Below are 20696 nucleotides of genomic sequence, written 5' to 3' on the forward strand. Positions count from 1 at the left end.
ACACACAGTAGTTTATAATTTTGTCAACTTTTATCTCCAATTATATAAGTTAATTAACAGTACATATAAATTATTTTTGTAAAAGTAAGATCTACAAAATAAATAATGATACCATATAAACTTTGTTCAAAGTATACTTGATACTACATTTACACAATTGTTACACAAACTGGTACAAAATAATTTACTCCAAATGTCGTAGTTTTCTAGTAAATCAAAATGTATGATACTATATTACAATTAGATACACAAAATCTATAGTATTATTAAGTATATGATACATGTTTATTATCAAAAAATAAATTTGTGTATCTTTAACAATTAATATAAAATTATGTAATGAATAGATTCAGTATCGTTCAACATATTGAATCAAATACTACTTTGTATATATTTAGTATCGCTTGTTGTTTTGCATTGGATAACAAAATTTTATTATCAGATACATTATATATTTACCATTATATGTAAATGAGATTAAATAAGTTATAAATTTGTCAATTTCTTTAAACTTCATATAATAAAGTCAAAATTCGATATATTTAGTATCAAAATATATTTTGTAGCTTGAAACATTCACATGGTTTTAATCACATCAAATAAAAAGTTCAAATCTTATTAGCAAATTAATAATATTCAGAAAAATTATTGCACATCAAGCATAAAACAAGAAAAAAAATAATCATCAAGAATTTTAATATCTCTTTAACACACACGATGGCACCTGTTGTTGCATTGAAATTCAGTATCTTTTCAACACCTTTATCTGAAGTATCAATACGTAGAGGATACGTTCCAAATCCAACCTAATGTTTCTTAATTTTTATGTACAATTCTAAACGCATATCAGTCCAAATACACAATGGAGACGAATTACCTTCAACAACATATCTAATCTCGATATTTTTTTTTGATTCATCAATACCCAGCTCAACCGCAATTGCTGAAATAAGATTCATGAACGAAATATTTTCCCCAACCACTATCCCATCACTTTTTGTATCACTCATATATAACAGCACTTTCCCATATTCCAGAATGTCGTAACAAGATCGAAATATTCATTTTTGAATCTTCACAAATTGCGTTCTTGATTTTTTAAACAAGCACGACTTTTTTTTTCATTCACAACCTGAAGTTTTCAATATTTGTAATTCAATAAAGAGATAAATTAGTACATGATGTTTATGCATATTAGACGCTTAATTTGTCAAAATTCAATGTGAATTGTGAGATAGTTCTTATCCCTTTTCTTGCGCCGTAACTATTAAAAAACAAATAATTAAAGTATCCACCCGCTATAATTTAAGTATCGTTATGTTATTTTAAGTATCCGAATTACTCTAAAAAGGGATTTTTGGTAAATATTGATACAATAGGGATATAATGTAATTTGTCCCTTAGAGTATGTGATTTGCCTAATTTTTACTATATACATACTAGTAAAAATGGCCCGTGTTAGCACGGGCCCAATATTATATTGATGTATAAAATAGGAAAAATTGTACATAATAGCAAACATTTAAATCAAAATAAATCCTATGCTATTGTTTAAAACATTTGTATTCCATAGAAAATTTTGCACGATTTTTTTCCATTTGGTTCGGACCCACTCATCAAGCGGAAGATTCATTTTTATCTAAATTCATTCTCTATCTTTTCTCTCCCATTTTCTTTCGGTTATCCCTCAAATTTCTCTCCAAATCAATTATTTTTAATTGGTTATGACCCACCCTGTATTTTTATACAAATCTGTTAGCTATCTTTACTCTCCCAATTTCTTTCAATTTTTTTCTAAAATCTCTCCCCAAATTCGAATTTTCTTAAAAAATTAAATATCCTCATACAAACAAAAATGTACAATTTTTTTTTGTGTTTTTATAAAGCGAGAGAAAATTGTATAAGTACATATATTTTTGTTCTCCTTTCTCCCCTCTCCCCAATCTTGCTCGCCACTCTCCCTAATCTTGCTCGCCACCCTTGACTCTCTCGCTTATACAAACAAAAATGGAATGTATAAATTCTATTTTTATAAAGTGAGAGAAAACTGTATATACAAATGAAAATACATATATATTTGTCATATACACTTATAATTATACAATAAAAATACTCCCCTGCCCAGTTTCTTTTGCCTTTCTCATTTTCTCGTTTTATACCAATTCAAATTGTATATAATTTCTCTTTTTCTCGTGTTATACAATTTGATTCAATTGTATGTTCTCTTTTGTCTTTCTCTCTTTTTCATTTTATACAAATTCAAATTGTATATAATCGTTCTATACACTTAGAATTATACAATTCGTTTTAGACACTTCATTTTATACAATTCTCTGCCCAAGTCTCTTTTTCTTTCTCATTTTATACAGTTCGTTTTATACAATTCGCTTTAATTGTATATGTATAGTGAATTATACATTTATATGTCTGCTATGGAGTACAATTATGCAAACTTTGCTATAGCATACAAATATGAATTTTATGTTTGCTATATGTGAAAGTTGCCCTAGAAAATATTAGGATAAAATTATGCATAATTATAAATTGGGAAAATTATGGAGAATGGCAAACTAAGAAAGGTAATTAAATTAAATAAACCCCCTTTCAGTTATTTCCTTTAAAGGGCAAACTTTCCGTAAGTTTGCTATACCAGGTCCCACGTTTTGTATAAAACATTTTTCCCAAAACAAAACCCTCTTTTTTCTTCTTTTCGCCCATTTTATACAATTTCCTTTTCTTCCTTCAGTTTCTCCACAATTTTCTCCACAATTGCAATTTCAAACTACCAACTTCTTCTAGCACGCACGTCAGAGCAGTTTTCCAAATTATTTCAAAAATTTTAAGGTAACGCTTAAAACCTACTTACATTATCAATTTTTGTTCATTTTTTTTGAATTTCTTAAAACTAATTTTTCACTTAGCTTGATAATTGCTTCATTATTTTGGTTCAATCAATGGATGCCCAATCTCCATCTAAGAGATATACAAGAGGTATACCATTGCATGTTCAAATTGATTTTGAAAATCCATCATTTTCATTGGGTCTAACTCATGAATTTGGGAGATTTCAGGTTCATTGTCTAAATCTACTAACATGCAAGAGATTAGATCCATATTCAATAATGACCCAATTAGTTTTGTTGATGGAGGTGTGAAGAATAGTATCGATGTTGTTACTGGGTCTAATAAGAAAAGAAAACATAAAGCTGATGTTCATACCGTTCATAATGATAAAAATGAAGCCGTTGGTTCTGGGTCAATCGAGCATAAGGTATATGTATAATAATTGTTCATGTATGTGTTTAAGATTTTATATTATATATATTTTGTTTTTATGTTGATTCATGTCTTTATATAATTATAAATGTATAAATGTATAATCTATATTCGTACATGTTTTTGTGTTCTGTTGATTTGTGCCCTATACAATTTTTTTTATAAATGTATAATATCTTAATACCTGCTTTCTATTCATGTCTTATAATGCCTAAATTACTGCCTCATTATACAACTGTGCGTATAAGTGTATAATTTATTCTGTCTAATTTACTGCCTCATTATACAATTGTGTTTAAAGTGCATAAATTATTTTGCCTAATTTACTGCCTCATTATACCACGGTGTATACGTGTATAATTTATAATGCCTAAATTACTGCCTCATTATACAACTGTCTATAAGTGTATAATTTGTTCTTCCTAATTTACTGCCTCATTATAACATTGTTTTTATAAGCGTATAATTTATTCGGCCTAATTTACTGCCTCATTATACAACTGTGTGTATAAGTTTATAATTTTTATCTATATTTGTGTCTAATACCACTATCTTTTTTAGTAAAATGTATATGCTTTTTTTTTCAGGCTGTTAAGTATTTAGGTCAAAGAGAATCAACAAGAATTCCGCACATGCAGTATTACACAAATATTGACGTTATGAATGTTCTATCTTCAAAGCTTACTGAGTCACAGTACAGACAATTCTGTGGAAATACACGTTTTGCTCAACTATCTAGCATTCGTAGGTGTCACATTCATGCACAAATTATTAGGTGCATGTTTTTGAGAGAAATTGAAGGTAGCTCAAAAGATGCAGTCCTGATACATGTCAACGACACTACTCTGCGTTTCACCATTCGCGACTTTGCTTTAATAACTGGGTTAAATTGTTCAGATAATGAGAATGATTTTATTTTTGATACTGTAGAAGTAAATAGGATTATTCATCAATATTTTGGAGTTGAAAAACCCGTCACCAAGAGTCAATTGATTGACAATATAAAAAAGTTTGGGTAGATAATGATGATGATGTTGTTAAGTTTGCAATATTGTTCTACATTTATTCATTCATCTTTTCTGAAGAACCAACTTGTACTGTAATTGATAGAAAAGATTTTGAGTTAGTTGAATCAGGGAGATATATTGACTATCCTTGGGGTAAAAAGGCTTTTGATATAATGATTCTGCATTTGCATACATGATGGAAAGTATTTTAGGTTGTATGGTTTCCAACTTGCTTTGCAAGTGTGGTTTTATGAATGTTGTTCTAAGTTTGATGATTAAATTGCTATTAAAGTATCTGATCACATCCCTAGGATACTCAACTGGAAGACAAAAAAAGATTTCCCTCGTCTAAGCTATTTTGCTAATGGCATATTCAGAGACGACAACAATCCGGTACGCACTGCACAAATATATGTATAAGTTTATGATCTGTTTATACAATTACATATTTATACAATTATATATAATTATAGTAGAATATATGACTGTATAAATATGTACCTGTATAAATACATGTATCAGTTTATGCCATTAAAAATATATGTATAAATGTGCTCCTTGTATTATTAGTTATATAACTGTCTGAAAATGTATAAATATGCATATAATTATCTTAATTGTATAAATATAGGCTTATTGTATATATAAACATATAAACTGTATAATAAAAAAATAAACTATTTGTGTAATGACCCGGTACGTTATTTTTGAGAATCTTGAACTATTCGTTTAAATTGAGTTAATTAATTGATGGGTAATTTTAGATAAATGACTGAATCAATAGTTAATAGGTTAAAGTGATAAATTATTTAAGATTCTATACTATTTGACCCTTATATACTAAATAAGTAGTAGGATTTATTATTTATATATATAAAAATAAATAAACATACTAAGAAGGGGAGAAAATTACCTGGGCTGGGTTGCATCGGAGGCGAGGGCACCGAATGCAGGTAAGAACGGTTAGCAATTTTTCATCACCGAATGCAAATCTTGAATTCTGTAATATAAAGTTTTGGTTAGACATTAATGGAACAATATTTAATATAATATAGTTGAATTTACTGTGGAATATAAATTGTTCTTTGGATTCTGTTATATAACAATTGTTGCAAAATCATTGGGTAATCATGTTGCCAATGATTGATGTAGGGGCAATTAATTTTGCACCAAAGAGTGAAGAAAATTATTAGCTTACTGTTTGTGTTTCTTTTTTTTAAAAAATATGTCTTAAAATCATCAAATTATTATATTGGGTAGATGATTTGATTATTGATAATTTAATTAATAAAGGATATGTAATGATTGATTGAATTGGAGATACAATAAAGACGGATGGATCCTCAGGTTCGGTGGTGGTGTTCTATCCGTGGGTCATTGGTAACTTGACTTAATTTTATTATTATTATCAAACTATGAGTTGAGTTTTGACATATTGAGATAGGTAATTAAATATTATATCTATCATATCATATACATACTATTTGAATTATGATATTGGACAAGAGTTGGAACTTAACTTTAAGCTTGAAACTTAGAAACTTGATCATAGATTTGGGTGATCTTTTGGGTCTAAGCTAAACCTATAATAATAGGGATGTTGTAAGCTTTGAAATCTTATAGTGAATATGTACTTGAATAGATTGCATTGATTTTGAAGCTCAACGAAAAGAGAAGGCTCAAGTTCTAGAGTCATTGTTCGACTATTTGAGGCAAGTGAATTTCTAAACTCTTGTTAAGTGTATGGAATGCGTGTATTTCCTTGTGGTGTATGTGGTATATTTTTGGGAGTAATGGGAATTGGTGATGGGTTGACTTGTCAACATTGATTAATTCTAACGATGAAAACAAAGGGTAATCAAAGGCAATGTGAATAATGGGTTGTGTTTGATGTGTTGATAATGGAGAATGGTTCGAAAGTCTTGTTGTATCATTGTTGATGTTGTTGTGAATTGTGCAATGTTATGAAAATGGTGATATCCTCTTTATTTTTGTATGAACATGTCATTTGCACTATTTTGAGACATGATTGTGAAAACTGTTATGTGCATTGAGAAAGAATGAGAACTTAAAGAGGATGTACCATTTCGAGGGACATATCGCACGCCGCGATGGATACTATATTTTGAGGGACGTATCGCGCGCCGCGATGGTTTCTATTATCGAGGGTCGTGTCGTACGCCGCGACAGATGCATGGACAGATATGTGCCCCCATGGGTCCCGGACTGAGAGACAGCGGGTGTGCATCAATAGGTCATACATGCATCATTATACTTGATATTGTATTCCATTGCATTGCACATATTTATCATTAGTGAACTTGATATTGTGTTTTGCTGATCTTCTGATTGCCTTTCTGCGGAACTTGTGATTGATCAATATTGAGCCTGTTATTGCGGATATATAATTTGTTGAAGTATTGTTGTTGAGGATATGTAATTTGTTGAAGTGTTGTTGTTGAGGATATGTAATTTGTCTAAGTGTTGTTTTTGAGCTACATGCTATGTAAACTGTGAGCTGTTAGGTTGGGTTAATTTTAATGCAGCTTTTAGTTATGGAGGTTTTGTTGGGGGGTGGTAGGAGTACCGTATTTCATCCCCTTAGCTTGTGTTTAGAGGTTTACTTGCTGAGTACCGTGTTGTTTGGTACTCACCCCTTGCTTCTACAAATTTTTGTGGGTTATGAGCCTGGATTTTTTTGTACTTGTCATTCTCTTTTTTTCTGAGGCTTCTTGGAGATTTGTGAGGTAGCTGTTTCCATCTCAGCAGACTTTCTTCTCCTTAATTATGATCTCGTTCTATTCTAGAAACAAGTTAATTTGAGACTTGAGTTTTTCTTTTGAATCGATTGTAATACTTTAGAGGCTTGTTCACGTGACTACCAGGTTTTGGGGGTTTTATTAGGTTACTTATATTTTATTTCCGCACTTTATTGTAATGGTTGAGTTTTAGACTGACTTGTCTTGGTGGGATAAGACGAGTGCCATCACGCCCATTTTTGGGTCGTGACAGTTTGGACTGTATATGTGTAGACTTAATTGTATAAATAAGTTTATGAATTGTATAATTATACATATACGAACATGTCTATATTTTGCAGCTTATTTTTTAGAATCTGACTCCAACTGAAATGGAACTCAAGATTCTTGAATTACCCCTGAGTATGTTCAAATAGAGCAATTGCCAACAGAAACAACAGCTGCAAATGATTCGGATGATGATTTTCAGGATTCTCAACGTCCAAGAAATAATCGTGGAAAAGAAAAGGTTGATACTTGTTTGTCTCCTCCTAAGAAGAAATCAAGGAAGACAATTAGTCATTTAAAGAATAAGTCATCACCCCGAGTCATTTCTAAGCAGCCCAATTTAAGAAAGTCTCCTCGAAGTGTCAATGTTGCAAAAATAACTAGGCACCACATCCGAAGAAGCAGAACAAAAAATCCGCTAAGGTTCCAGCAAGTAGAGGCATTAAGAAAAATGTTGACCTTAAAGAAAATGTTGCTTCTGAAATTCCATCCACCAGCAAGTCACAGGATTTCAATATATCGCGTGATAAGTTTGATTGATTAAAAATTTCGGTATTTATTTATTTAAATGTTTTGTTATGAAAATTATATATACCATTAATGTTAATTATACATTTCAATGTCAGATGGAGAAACAATCTACTGATTTAAGGAACTTCATTGAAATCAACTTCAAAGTTGTTTTGGATTCTATCAAAACCAAGAATGCGGAAGATAAGCTCTGTTAATATATATATATATATATATATATATATATATAACAATTGTTTTTTTCTTTTCAGGATGATGGCGTAGAAGTACCACGTAAAGTTCCAGCAGTCGGTGTCGTTCTGTCCGAAGAACCTTCTTTGAATTTACGTTCTAAATTGAACTGTCAATCTGTTTTGAATGATCTAAATGATCAAGAGGTAATATATTTATTTATTTATCTTCTTTGTCATTCAAATTTTTATTGCGTTTTGTATATAATGTATATTTTATTAATAATATTTGCAGAACTTTGTTTGAGTAAACGTCACATCATCTAGTCCCAAAGTTGCATTTCAGCAGTCACCTGCACACTCTCCAGCTGGTCAATAAAATTTTAGCCCTTTAGTTCAACAATTTGTTACTCCCGAGCCAGAGGTAATTTTTTTGTTATGAACAATATTATTAATTTTGTAAAATATATATATACTAAACGTACTGATATGATCATTATACATATACAATTGAGTACCCATCTAACATATATAATATTTTATTGTATAATGTAATAACAAAATTCAACTTGCAACAAACTATAAAATAATATATAAATAAGTAATAGGCAAAGATAATTTTGTGACAGGTTCACAACATTCTAATGTTCCAATCAACTTGGATGTTCAAAACACTTCCAATATTTCTGAGTTTCTAAACAATTTTGTGGTTTGAATTCTTAAATAGTAATTTTTTTATAATATATGTTCATATGTATATATTACTAATATTATACATTTAGACGGATAAATGTGAAGATGTTCCAGTACAAAAGGTCAAAGAGGGATCCCAATTCATGAATGATCAAGCAGAATTCAACAATTCTTCGTTTGTATGTTATTGTCTTCGTAAATTAAAGGGGTTAAGTTGTATATAATATGATCATTAATTTGTATATTTTTGCCAAAATTTTGTCTATTGTTATATAACAGCAGGAATTATTGAATATTTTATATGATCAAACTTAAAAGATGGAGCAAGAAGAATTGGGAGATACAAACAAATAAGGATCATCCAACGCCGATGAATTAGTTGTTGAGGAAGATTTCATCTTTCCAAAACCTCTTCAGATTGTAGATGACAATCAACAAAAAATTAATACAAAAATAAGGATTGTGTTACATCATTTATTAGCTGTAGACGAACACACACCATTACCAATTCAGAGGGAAAGGCGTCCAAACTCATTCAACACATTGCCTTATGTGACAACATTTAGTTAAATGTCTGGTATAACAAATTATATAGTTTACATATTAACACAATTATATCAACAAGTGTTTTACACACCTAAAAATAATATGTCTTTATACATTTCAGGTAGTTCATCAAGGTTCCACTAAACGTTTGAACTGAAACATCCATTTGTTGCAATGTCGGATGTGGATCTTACAACTTTATATCTGCATTTCTGGAAATGGTTAAATGAAGGGCTGCTTGTTAGGCATAGCGCAAAGTAAATCATTTAGTAATTACTAAATATACTTATTTAATCATATATGTGTATATTTTGTATAAAATTTTCTTTTTATTTGAATTTTGATAGAATTGGCAAAGAAGAGCGATACAAAAAGAACAAGTCTCGCTTACAGATGTGGTTTCACTTTGGTATTGTAACTGTCCAAAACAAGAACTGGTTCTATAGGCTTGCATACAAAGATCAATTTGTTGATGACTCGGTAAGCTTTACACAGTTTTGTTTTTTTATACAATTTACAGTTTTAGTATTCATACAATTTATGTCTATGTCTTTTTACAGCACATAGATGACATTTTGTATTACCTACGCAAAAGAGCCAAGTACTCCGACTCTGACAACAATGAATTAAGCTTTATTGCTGTGGATTGCAATTTCAATAAACTAATTGAAAATGTGTGGGATGCTTATTACAATTTGGATAGTACAGTCAACAAGGAAAGTACAGAGGAGTCCATTATTGAGTACATTAATGGATACATAATTCATGTTGCTGCACCTTGGCATATCGTTGATAACATCCTTATCCCTGTTAACATCGAGCATATATTTCATTGGGTTCTTATCGTTGTGTCCATTAATGAGAGATGTATACATGTCTATGATTATCTTAGGGGTAGTTCACTATACGATTCGTCATTTTCAAATGAAATCAAGAAATATGCACAACTAATTCCTATGTATCTATCTAAGTCTGGCTTTTACGGAAAGAAATGCATTAACATATCGTCATACCCGAAATACAAGTCCCATTCTGAAGTTGACTCTTTTGAAATGATACAAGTCAATGATATAACACAAAAACATGAAGAAAGCCTGTAAGTCTTATTATTACTCCTAATCAAATTTTTATTGTTAATTTTATACTGACCATACAAGCTGCTCTGTATAATTTCAGCGATTGTGGACTATATGTTGCTGCTTATGCAGTCCAGATCAGTAAGGGGTATTTGGTTCCAACATTTGATGCAGAGTTAACCCATATTCATACGCGTCTTTATTGTGGAATTATGGAATGCAAAAAATCCAAGCTGATGCCACCAGTGACAATGAGGCACCAGAAAGGCCAGTCAGGATTTATAGGGATGTTGATATCAGTGACATGATCACAATTGATTAGAACCGTAGTACCATATTTATGTATTTTTGAATATGCAAAATACATAACAACCTTTAACTTTGTGAACTTCTATGTTTTTGTATTGTAATATACTTGTTTGTTCAATTAAGTCTTTCACTTCGTTATTTTTGTTAACAATGTAATACTTGTACAAACTACATTCACAATATATATTTATACATTAACTGTATAAACCTATGTGTATATTTTACTTTCTGTATTTTTTATATACAAAATGATTATTATACAATTTTCAATAATAAGGCTATATACATTAACTGTATAAATCTCGATAGTTTACTTTACTTTGTGTATTGTTATACAATAAATTGTATAAATCTCGACAGTTTATACATTTGTTAATTCATTATGAACTGTATAATTATACATTTTTAGGATTATACAATTGTTCAGAAATTTCAAATTTACAAAAAAGCTTATACAATTTATAGTTATACATTAACAGTATAAAACTAGGATTACATTTATGTTGGATATATACATATACATTTCAAGGCTTACAAAATAGTTCATAAAGTATACATATATATTCAACTTAAACAACAACATATATTTATACATTAACTGTATAAATCTCGACAGTTATACAATTGTTAATTCATTATAAACTGTATAAGTATACAGTTAAGTACCTGTAAAATTTATACAAATTTAATAAAGTATAAATATACATTCAGCTTAAACAAAAAAATTATACAACTATGTATTTTCTAAGTTTATGAATTGTAAAACTTTTACAATTATATATAATTGTTCAATTGAACTTATACGTAAAGTATTTTTGTATATGATGTACACTATAGACACAAACAATAATTCCTAATAATAGCATGAAGACAAAATAAAGAACACTAATTAGCACAATTAATAAGACATAACAACTTTATTCCATATTGAAAAAACTAACTCATACAGTTTAAACACAAAACTTCTTCAGAATAAAATTCAATTGTATATCAAATCAAATTTAACAGTTCAATAGAATCGTAAAAGCTTATTAAACTTCTTGTGGCCTATTTCTACATGAACGCCTATTATGATCTGCAAATCTACATGTGCTACACGTATGCTTCCCTTTTAGTCCAAGCAATTCACGTTTAGTTTTTGAACGGGGTTTATTTTTAGGCCTTCCTGGTGGTATTTTGAATTTTGGAGGTCAGACTTCATCATACATTATGGCTTCAGGTATGACCCATTCTGAAAAGGAAGGCAATGGATAGATCGGTATCTCATAAATCTTCAAAACCGTCTTTGGTTTATACAAATCTGAGCAATATCCGTCGGCTACTAGACTTTTTTGCTTTAGTACAGCCCAAACATGTTCACAAGGAATTTCTTCATATTAAAACTTCCCGCAGCTGCATTTTTTATTCATTAAACAGATCATAAAACTCCTACCATCATCAGTATTCAGTTGACGGCACAACCTGTTTCACATAAATCGATTTATGTATATGTATAAGTCTATACAATTAAATATATATATATATATACACACACACACACAGACACACACAATTTCTATCTGTGTGTATAACTCATTAATTAATAATATATATACATAAAACATACCCCCATTCGTGTGTTCATTGCTTCATATTCGATTAGTAAATTTTGAGATTTTCCAATCAATGTAGTGATGTGCAGGCTGCCTCGTGTTTGTTGTAATGATTCCATCTCCCAAACATCAGTGTGACCTCTTCCAGAAAATTGAATATTGGTAATTCCCTTGTAGATACTAATGCAACATTTATACTTTCTGCAATGTTAGACGTCATAGCCCATTCCCGATCAGTTTTTGCATGACACCTTGACCACTTATCATATCCAGCTAGCTCCAAATACTCTTTAACACCTACATCAACTTTTTTTTATAGTATCCATCAGCTTGTCAAACTCAACTTTGTTGCAAGTCTTTGCCATTGTATAAATCACAGGACTTAGGTCCTTGGAGGCCTTCCTGAATTTCTTCTCTACATTACCCCACAAGTGCCACATACAAGCATAATGTGGTACATTTCTATACACTTGAGTCACTGTATTTATGATACTTTCATTTCTATCTGACACTACACACATATTAATCCTTTCACCATAAGCCTCCCTTAGTTGTAGAAAAAATCAAAACCAAGCTGCATCATTTTCCGAATCAATGATACCATATGCCAGTGAAAAATGTGTCCTGCATTTTAATTTACACACACATTAACATTTTGATAAAAAATTTACATTAAAAAATCAATGAATCATACATGCTCCGTCCCTTGTACTTGCAGCAACAAATGTTCCATTATACGGTCCTCTTAGGTGACTTCCATCCACAACAATTATAGGCCTTCAATGTTCAAAGCCTTGTATAAAGCTATTCAATGCAACAAAAACATACAAGAATCATTTTTATCTGTTTCTTTAGACGTATATGCGAGCCTGGATATGCAATATTCATCATATACAAATATGCTAGAAGTTTGCTGTAAGATGCAGCTACAGTCCCCCTCAATGAAACTAGAGCCTTTTCTCTAGCCCTCCAAGCCAACGAGTAATTTACATCAACTCCCAAATATATCTTTACATCACCGCGAATATTAGTAGGTTTATATTTTCTCTTGTGATCAACAAGTTTGGGTTTAACGATCCCTCCAATCAGCATGCTTGTGGCATGTTTTTGTGAATACACTTTATCCTTTAAAGGACAAGTATGCTTTGTATTAAATGATCTTATTCTAAACATACCATACTTGTTGACATTAGATGCTTTCGTTAACCATTCACACTTATCAGAAATACACTCCAGTGTATAACTACATCAGCAAAAACAACACAACACATCAATATACAAATAATTAAAAGAACTTATACAGTTACATATTTGTATGTATAAAGCAGGTACCTGATTGTGTTTGACCTCATTGTTCTATATTGAAATCTTTTTTCAATTGCATATTTTTCAATCACAGATTTCAATATGTCTTTGGTCTTATACAGTTGGTCAACCTCCATGTACTTATTACAAAGATCTGAAAAATAACTCTATCGCAACTCCCTGACCCCAAAATACAAAGCGACTCTACCAACTCACCAATATTCAGCTGCCTAATATCAAATTCATCATTTTCATTGTTGCTAATAGATGTAATCGTATCACTATCTTTATTTGAACTTCCACACAGTTCATTGGTATCAAATATACTAGGCAGTTTGCTAATACACAGTGGATACTTGTTTAACTCATTTTCAGCATTTTTAAGCATGATATAAACTCTAACACCCATGTCGTTGTGAATCAACATGGGTGTCTTGCTTTCTTCAATCTTATACTCAATTTTGAGTTTATTCACATTCATATCAATCCCTAGTTGCATTGCAATGACATTATACAACTCATTATACGATGAACTTTCTTTGAAAACCACCCCTCAATTGTATAATCAACGTAACAATTGTCATTGTCCCATCTACCAAAATGCATAACCAATATAGCCAGTGAAGCCATTTTCAGAATTTTTGTATACAAAATTAAATTATATATATATAAATTTATAAGCTAAAGAAATGCAGCAACAAACAAAACATGTACTTATACATATAATAGCAACTTCAGTTTTAAACTTATACACATTTCATAATATACAAAAAAAATCTCTGTATACACAAAATTATAGCTTTATAGAAGTACACAATTCGAAAGAAACAATAAAAAAACTACATGAATATAAAGGACAAATTCGTATATAACAGACAACAGTTCCATACAATTATACAATTTACCAAATAACACTATATATGATAGATTCGAATATACAAACAACAATCTTATACACTTATACATTTTATGAAAATTCAAAAAATAAAATGAAGATGCAATGTATAAAACGAAAACATAATAGTTTCATGACTCAAATCATATCTCATATACAGTTCCAAATTCAAACAATACTATGATTGGAGCAAATCTCAAATCAGTAATTCGAAATCAACAACAAATTTATCACAAATTTTTCTACAATTCACATTAACTAATCAAATCAATTACGGACAAACATTCACATCTCAATATACATTCAACTGATTTCATGAAATTGAAAAACAAAATTTAAATTTTAAACACCATTGTCCACAAAATAAAAAAAAATCAAAATTACCTCTTATTTCTATCTCTAAAAACAAATTTATCCAGCTTGATTGCTTAAAACCTTTAATAGCTTGATCAATGTTTTGAATTGTCTACAATGGAGCTACTTCGATCGAAGGAGAAGAAGGTAGAATGAAACTGAAATTGATTTCGCATGAATTGTGGGATATTTTTCTTCTTTATCTGCCGCCTTTTTTTTTTTTTAAATTGGAAGTGTATAAAGGATCTGTTATACACAAAAGAAGACAATTTTGTATTGTTTGCTACGGAACACAATTTTGTATTGTTTGTTACGGAACACAATTTTGTATTGTTTGCTAAAACATAAAATTATCAATTTTTTCTTTGCTATATATAAAATTTGCCCAATTAAATTCTATATACTATTGGTATTGTAATGAATAACCTCATTTATCTAAAATTATAAATATAGTAAAAGAGGATGTTTTTTAATCACAATAAATTATTTCTGAAGTGTAAGGAGTCTATCGACTTTTTCATTTTATTTTATATGATATTTTTTAATTTTTTAACATTTATTAATTATACCTAAGCACAAAATGATTTTAAAGATCGTATTTATCAATTATAAACAGCTTGAAAACAAAAAACATGTACAAGTATCTTTGATCCATTTTTATTTTATTATATATTCGAAGAGTAAAATAAAGAATGTTTTCTTTATTCATTCTCTTATTCAGTCTATTCATCATTTGTAGAGATGATCGAAGAATTACTATTCGTACTCTCTATTTTACTTTTTGATTATTTCATTATTATTTTTATAGAATACTTATAATTATATAAGATCGTTTATTAAAATTTCAATATTTGTAACTTTTTTAATGTAATATAACACTTCAGGAAAATTATTATATAATATATACGTTTTCAATATGAATCAATAATACTTCCCTTTTTTAAAAAAAATTTATTTAGAACCAATTCCAAACTCATCAATGAACATTTCATAAATAAAATGACTAAAGTATCTTATTAGAAAAACAAATAAGGCAAAAAGTTGACGAACACTGACATAACTCCACAAGTGAAGTTCAATGGGTCCCAATCACATTTAATGATATTTTAGTGGATGGCAGCAATTGTAAGTTAATAGAAAATGATGGATTTGTAAGTACTTGTTCATATCGTCTAAAGATTAAAGCAGAAAGTACAATTTCTTGTAAGCATATCAATCTAAAAAATACTATTATACCGTTAAACTGTCTTCTAATGTCACCAAGCTGACATGTTGAAACATTTGAACTCTCTTCTAATATATATATATATATATATATATATATATATAAATTCGACACTTATTAATTTTTTTTTACTTGATTGATAGATATTCTAATTACCTATAGTATTTGTTTATTTAGTAATCTTGAATTCAATTAGAATAATATTACTCCTATTATGTTGTCTCATTCATTGCTTGCCATCTGTGCATTAATTAGAGGGCATCTGCATTTTGGCCACCCAAAACTTCATTTTATTATTTATAAGATAAGATTAGACAACCTTAGTAATTTTCACGTGCTAACCTCACATGGATAGCATCTTAATGCTTAATCAGAGTTATCAGAATCTGGACCTTGTAATTTTCATTAATATATACAAAGATAATTAGTCTTGTTGATTAATACTATATTAATCGAAACATTTTACGAATATTCCTAGTTTCAAATGTTTTAACTACTATTTTAGAGTCTTCAAAAAACAACTTAACAAAGCATGCGTGAGACTAGGATTAGTCATTAATTTATAAACTAAATAGAATTTATTTTCATCAGGAGAAATTAACCTCTCTTTTTTCCATATATTTGCGCATATCAATTTAATTGACGAATCAATCCGTTTTATTGATGTTACGGTGAGATTTACTATAACAAAACAGTTTTTAACGACAATAAATATATACATTAACAATTAGTAATAAAATATCTAGCGGCATTAGTTAATTGTCATTGAATCCAATGTCGCTATAGATTTTAGGTACATTTACAAAGAATATTAAATGGCGCTAAAAATATGTTTTTAAAGGCAATTAAGCTATATTGTTAAGTAATTGTCGCTAAAAATTATTTTTGAGATAATCATTGTGATGTATATGTATATCAATATTTGATGTTCAAATCTCATTTAGCTGTTATAAGCAAAAGTATGCAAAAGTTTATTTTAATGATTTTATGTATAAAGAAGAAAACATGTACTTGTTAACCAAATAAAATAAAAAGCGTACAAATATTTAAAAAAGGCAAACATCACAATTAACCTTTGTTGGTGAAGATATGACCATAACTGATGTATATTATTTAAATATAATTTTTTTTCTTTTAGACATACTTAAACTTTATTATGTGCTATCATTTTATTTTTACACATAATATATTTGTTAGACAAGTGTATAACTATAACATAAGTGTTGTTATAAGTAGAATGTTGCTATCCCTTTATTTCCGTTAATTCTTTTTCAGTCTCCATGATATGAAACAAACAACACGTTATGTTGAAACACCAATTAAGGAGATTAATAATAATTATTTTTTGAAGTCAAACAATATAATTAAATTACTAGTAATTATTAAGCTAAGGACATTATTAAGTGAAATTTCAAATGTTTAATTGCTAAATGATTAGGTAAAATAAAAGAGACAGCACTAATATCAAATTAAATGTAGAGATCAAACTCAAAAGCATTAGGGATGAAATTAATTAAGTGCTCCATTCTTTTCCATATTGGTCTTCCACTACACCAAAAAACATTCTGGATTTTAGACTATTAACCAGCCTGTCTTTATAAGACATATATGAGTGGTAGATATTTCCAAAATTGTTTCAAATTCCTTGATGATATTAATGTCTATTGTTTAGTTACCTTGAGTGGTGAAAAAAATGAATCCTCCACTTAAAAGGGGAAAATAAAATGAGAATTCTTAGGGAAGGGGATTACGGTCTGGAGTTGAATCCTCACCAACAAGAAGAAAGTTTAGGTAGCTAACTAATTGAGTTATTATGGTGTGTTTGGTATGTATAAAATACTTTTCAGTTTATCATCTTTGATAGGTTAAAATATTTTTTCTAGAAAAACAGGTTTCTTAAAAATGAAGAAAATAACATAAAAATAGAAAAATACAATTTTCATAAGTGACATTTCAAGTTTATTATCTCCTCTTTATGTCCCACCCAACAACTACATCTTGACCACCCCCCGCCACCCCGAACCCCTAGCTACTCTCCACCTTATCCCATCTATATAATATTTTGTTAAATTACACATAAATTAATATCACGTGAATGGTATATTTTGCTNTCAGATTTCAGGGTGAGCTATTGTTCCTAGCTCGGACTGGATTCTTTCATTCACGTATTGATGTCCTTGAATCTCGGACATGGACTATCGTTTTATTCTTTATTTTAGTTCTTAATTACTCTTAGACTTAGAAATTTGAGGATAGATGTTCTTGATGTGATGACTTTCAGATTTTGGGGATGATAAGGATTATATTTTAGAAGTTATTTATTGGTTATAATAATGAGTTTTGAGTCTTCCGCATTATATTTTGTTCATTATGGTAAATGATTGGGGTTTAGATTGGTTGGTTCGCTCACATAAGAGGATAAATGTGGGTGCCACTCGCGGCTCGTTTTGGGTCGTGACAAACTTGGTATCAGAGCATTAGGTTCGTTGGTCTCTTCACACAAGAACGAGTCTAGTAGAGTCTTGAGGAACGGTAGGGGGACGCCTTTACTTTTCTTTGAGAGGCTATAGGACTTTAGGAAAATTCCATTCTTTCTCTCTTTCGTGCTATTAGTTGGATCCAATTGGTATCTAGGTGATACAAATTGGTTTCTGACATCCTCACTCTATTTCGCAGATGGTAAGAATTAGAGCAACGACTGTGTCAACACCAGCACCGGCAGGACAGGGTGCGTCTGAACCAGCCACTAGGGCTTTAGCTCGAGGAGGAGCAGTGGCAAGAGGCCGTGGTAGAGGTCGCAGGAGGACGCCCTCTAGAGGTAGAGGACGAACACCTGGTCCAGATAGTAATAGGGGAGTGACTCCTCCACCGACTGATGAGGTAGTAAGAGAGGGTGAGGAAGGGGAAAATGAGCAAGCGCAAGATGAGGAATTACCACCCCAACCTACCCCAGAGATGATTAACCAGGTTCTTGCTTATCTTAGCGGGTTATCTGACCAGGGCCAGACACCTCCAGTGTTTTCTGCACCATCACCTCAGGTTCCGGGAGAACAACATGCAGCTGCTGTGGCTCCCCTCATGGATGCCCCATTGGAAATAGGCACGTTTCCTCGACTGACTACAGGGCCTATAATGACGAGTGATCACCATGAACTTTTCACTAATTTCTTGAAGTTGAAACCTCCAGTCTTCAAGGGTGCTGAATCTGAGGATGCTTATGATTTTCTGTACTTCAGGAGTTGTTAGGTAAAGGCTTTATTAGACCAAGTGCATCCCCTTGGGGTGCTCCTGTATTATTTGTGAAGAAGAAGGATGGAAGTTTTAGGATGTGCATAGACTAAAGGCAACTAAATAAGGTAACTGTTAAGAACAAGTATCCTCTTCCTCGCATTGATGATTTGTTCGATCAGTTACAAGGTGCTTGTACCTTCTCAAAAATCGATTTGAGGTCTGGTTATCATCAATTGAAAATACGGGCAGCAGATGTGCAAAAGACTGCTTTTTGAACCAGGTATGGGCATTATGAATTCTTAGTAATGTCTTTTGGACTAACGAATGCCCCTGCTGCGTTCATGAGCCTGATGAACGGGATTTTTAAGCCATATCTGGATCTCTTTGTCATTGTATTCATTGATGATATACTGATATACTCAAAGAGCAGGAAAGAACATGAGGAGCATTTGAGAATTGTATTGGAGTTGTTGAGGGAGAAAAGGCTTTATGCCAAATTCTCCAAGTGTGAGTTTTGGCTAGATTCAGTGTCCTTCTTGGGGCACGTGGTTTCTAAGGATGGAGTGATGGTGGATCCTTCTAAGATTGAAGCAGTGAAGAGTTGGGTAAGACCTACTAATGTTACAGAGGTAAGGAGCTTTGTTGGTTTAGCTAGCTACTACCGTCGATTTGTCAAGGGATTTTCTTCTGTTGCCTCCCAACTGACAAATTTGACTAAGCAGAATGTTCCATTTGTATGGTCGGACGAATTTGAAGAAAGCTTCCAGAACCTTAAGACTTGTTGACTACTGCACCAATTCTTACCTTTCCAGTGGAAGGCAAGAATTTCATTGTTTATTGTGATGCATCTTATTCTGGGTTGGGTACAGTGCTAATGCAAGAGAGAAATGTGATTGCTTATGCTTCAAGGCAATTAAAAGTGCATGAACGTAACTATCCGACCCACGACTTGGAGTTGGCCGCAGTCGTGTTTGCATTAAAGCAATGGAGACATTACCTATATGGGGTTAAGTGTGAAGTCTATATAGATCATCGTAGTTTACAGTATGTCTTTACTCAGAAAGATTTGAATTTAAGACAGAGGAGATGGATGGAACTACTAAAGGACTATGATGTTACTATTTTGTATCACCCAGGAAAAGCTAATGTGGTGGCAGATGCTTTAAGTAGAAAAACAGGGAGCATGGGTAGTTTAGCCCACTTACCAGTTTCTAGACGCCCATTGGCTAGAGAGGTCCAGACTTTGGCTAACGACTTTATGAGGCTGGAAATATTAGAGGAAGAAGGATTTTTGGCCTGTGTGGAGGCAAGATCTTCTTTTGTTGACAAGATTAAGGGAAAACAGTTTGATGATGAGAAGCTGAGCCGAATTCGGGATATGGTGTTGCGAGGAGAGGCTAAAAAGGCAATAATTGATGAGGAAGGCGTTTTAAGAATTAATGGAAGGGTATGTGTGCCCC

At 31.0% G+C, this 20696-nt stretch overlaps 2 pseudogenes; both read right to left on the reverse strand.

Moving 5' to 3' along the window:
• LOC107030259 overlaps window positions 1–20696 on the reverse strand; it is an 89683-nt pseudogene that overhangs the window by 29880 nt on the left and 39107 nt on the right.
• On the reverse strand, window positions 11666–12446 carry LOC107030887 (annotated as a pseudogene).

The sequence above is a fragment of the Solanum pennellii genome, chromosome 9, assembly GCF_001406875.1.
Source record: "Solanum pennellii chromosome 9, SPENNV200".
Taxonomy (NCBI): Eukaryota; Viridiplantae; Streptophyta; class Magnoliopsida; order Solanales; family Solanaceae; genus Solanum; species Solanum pennellii.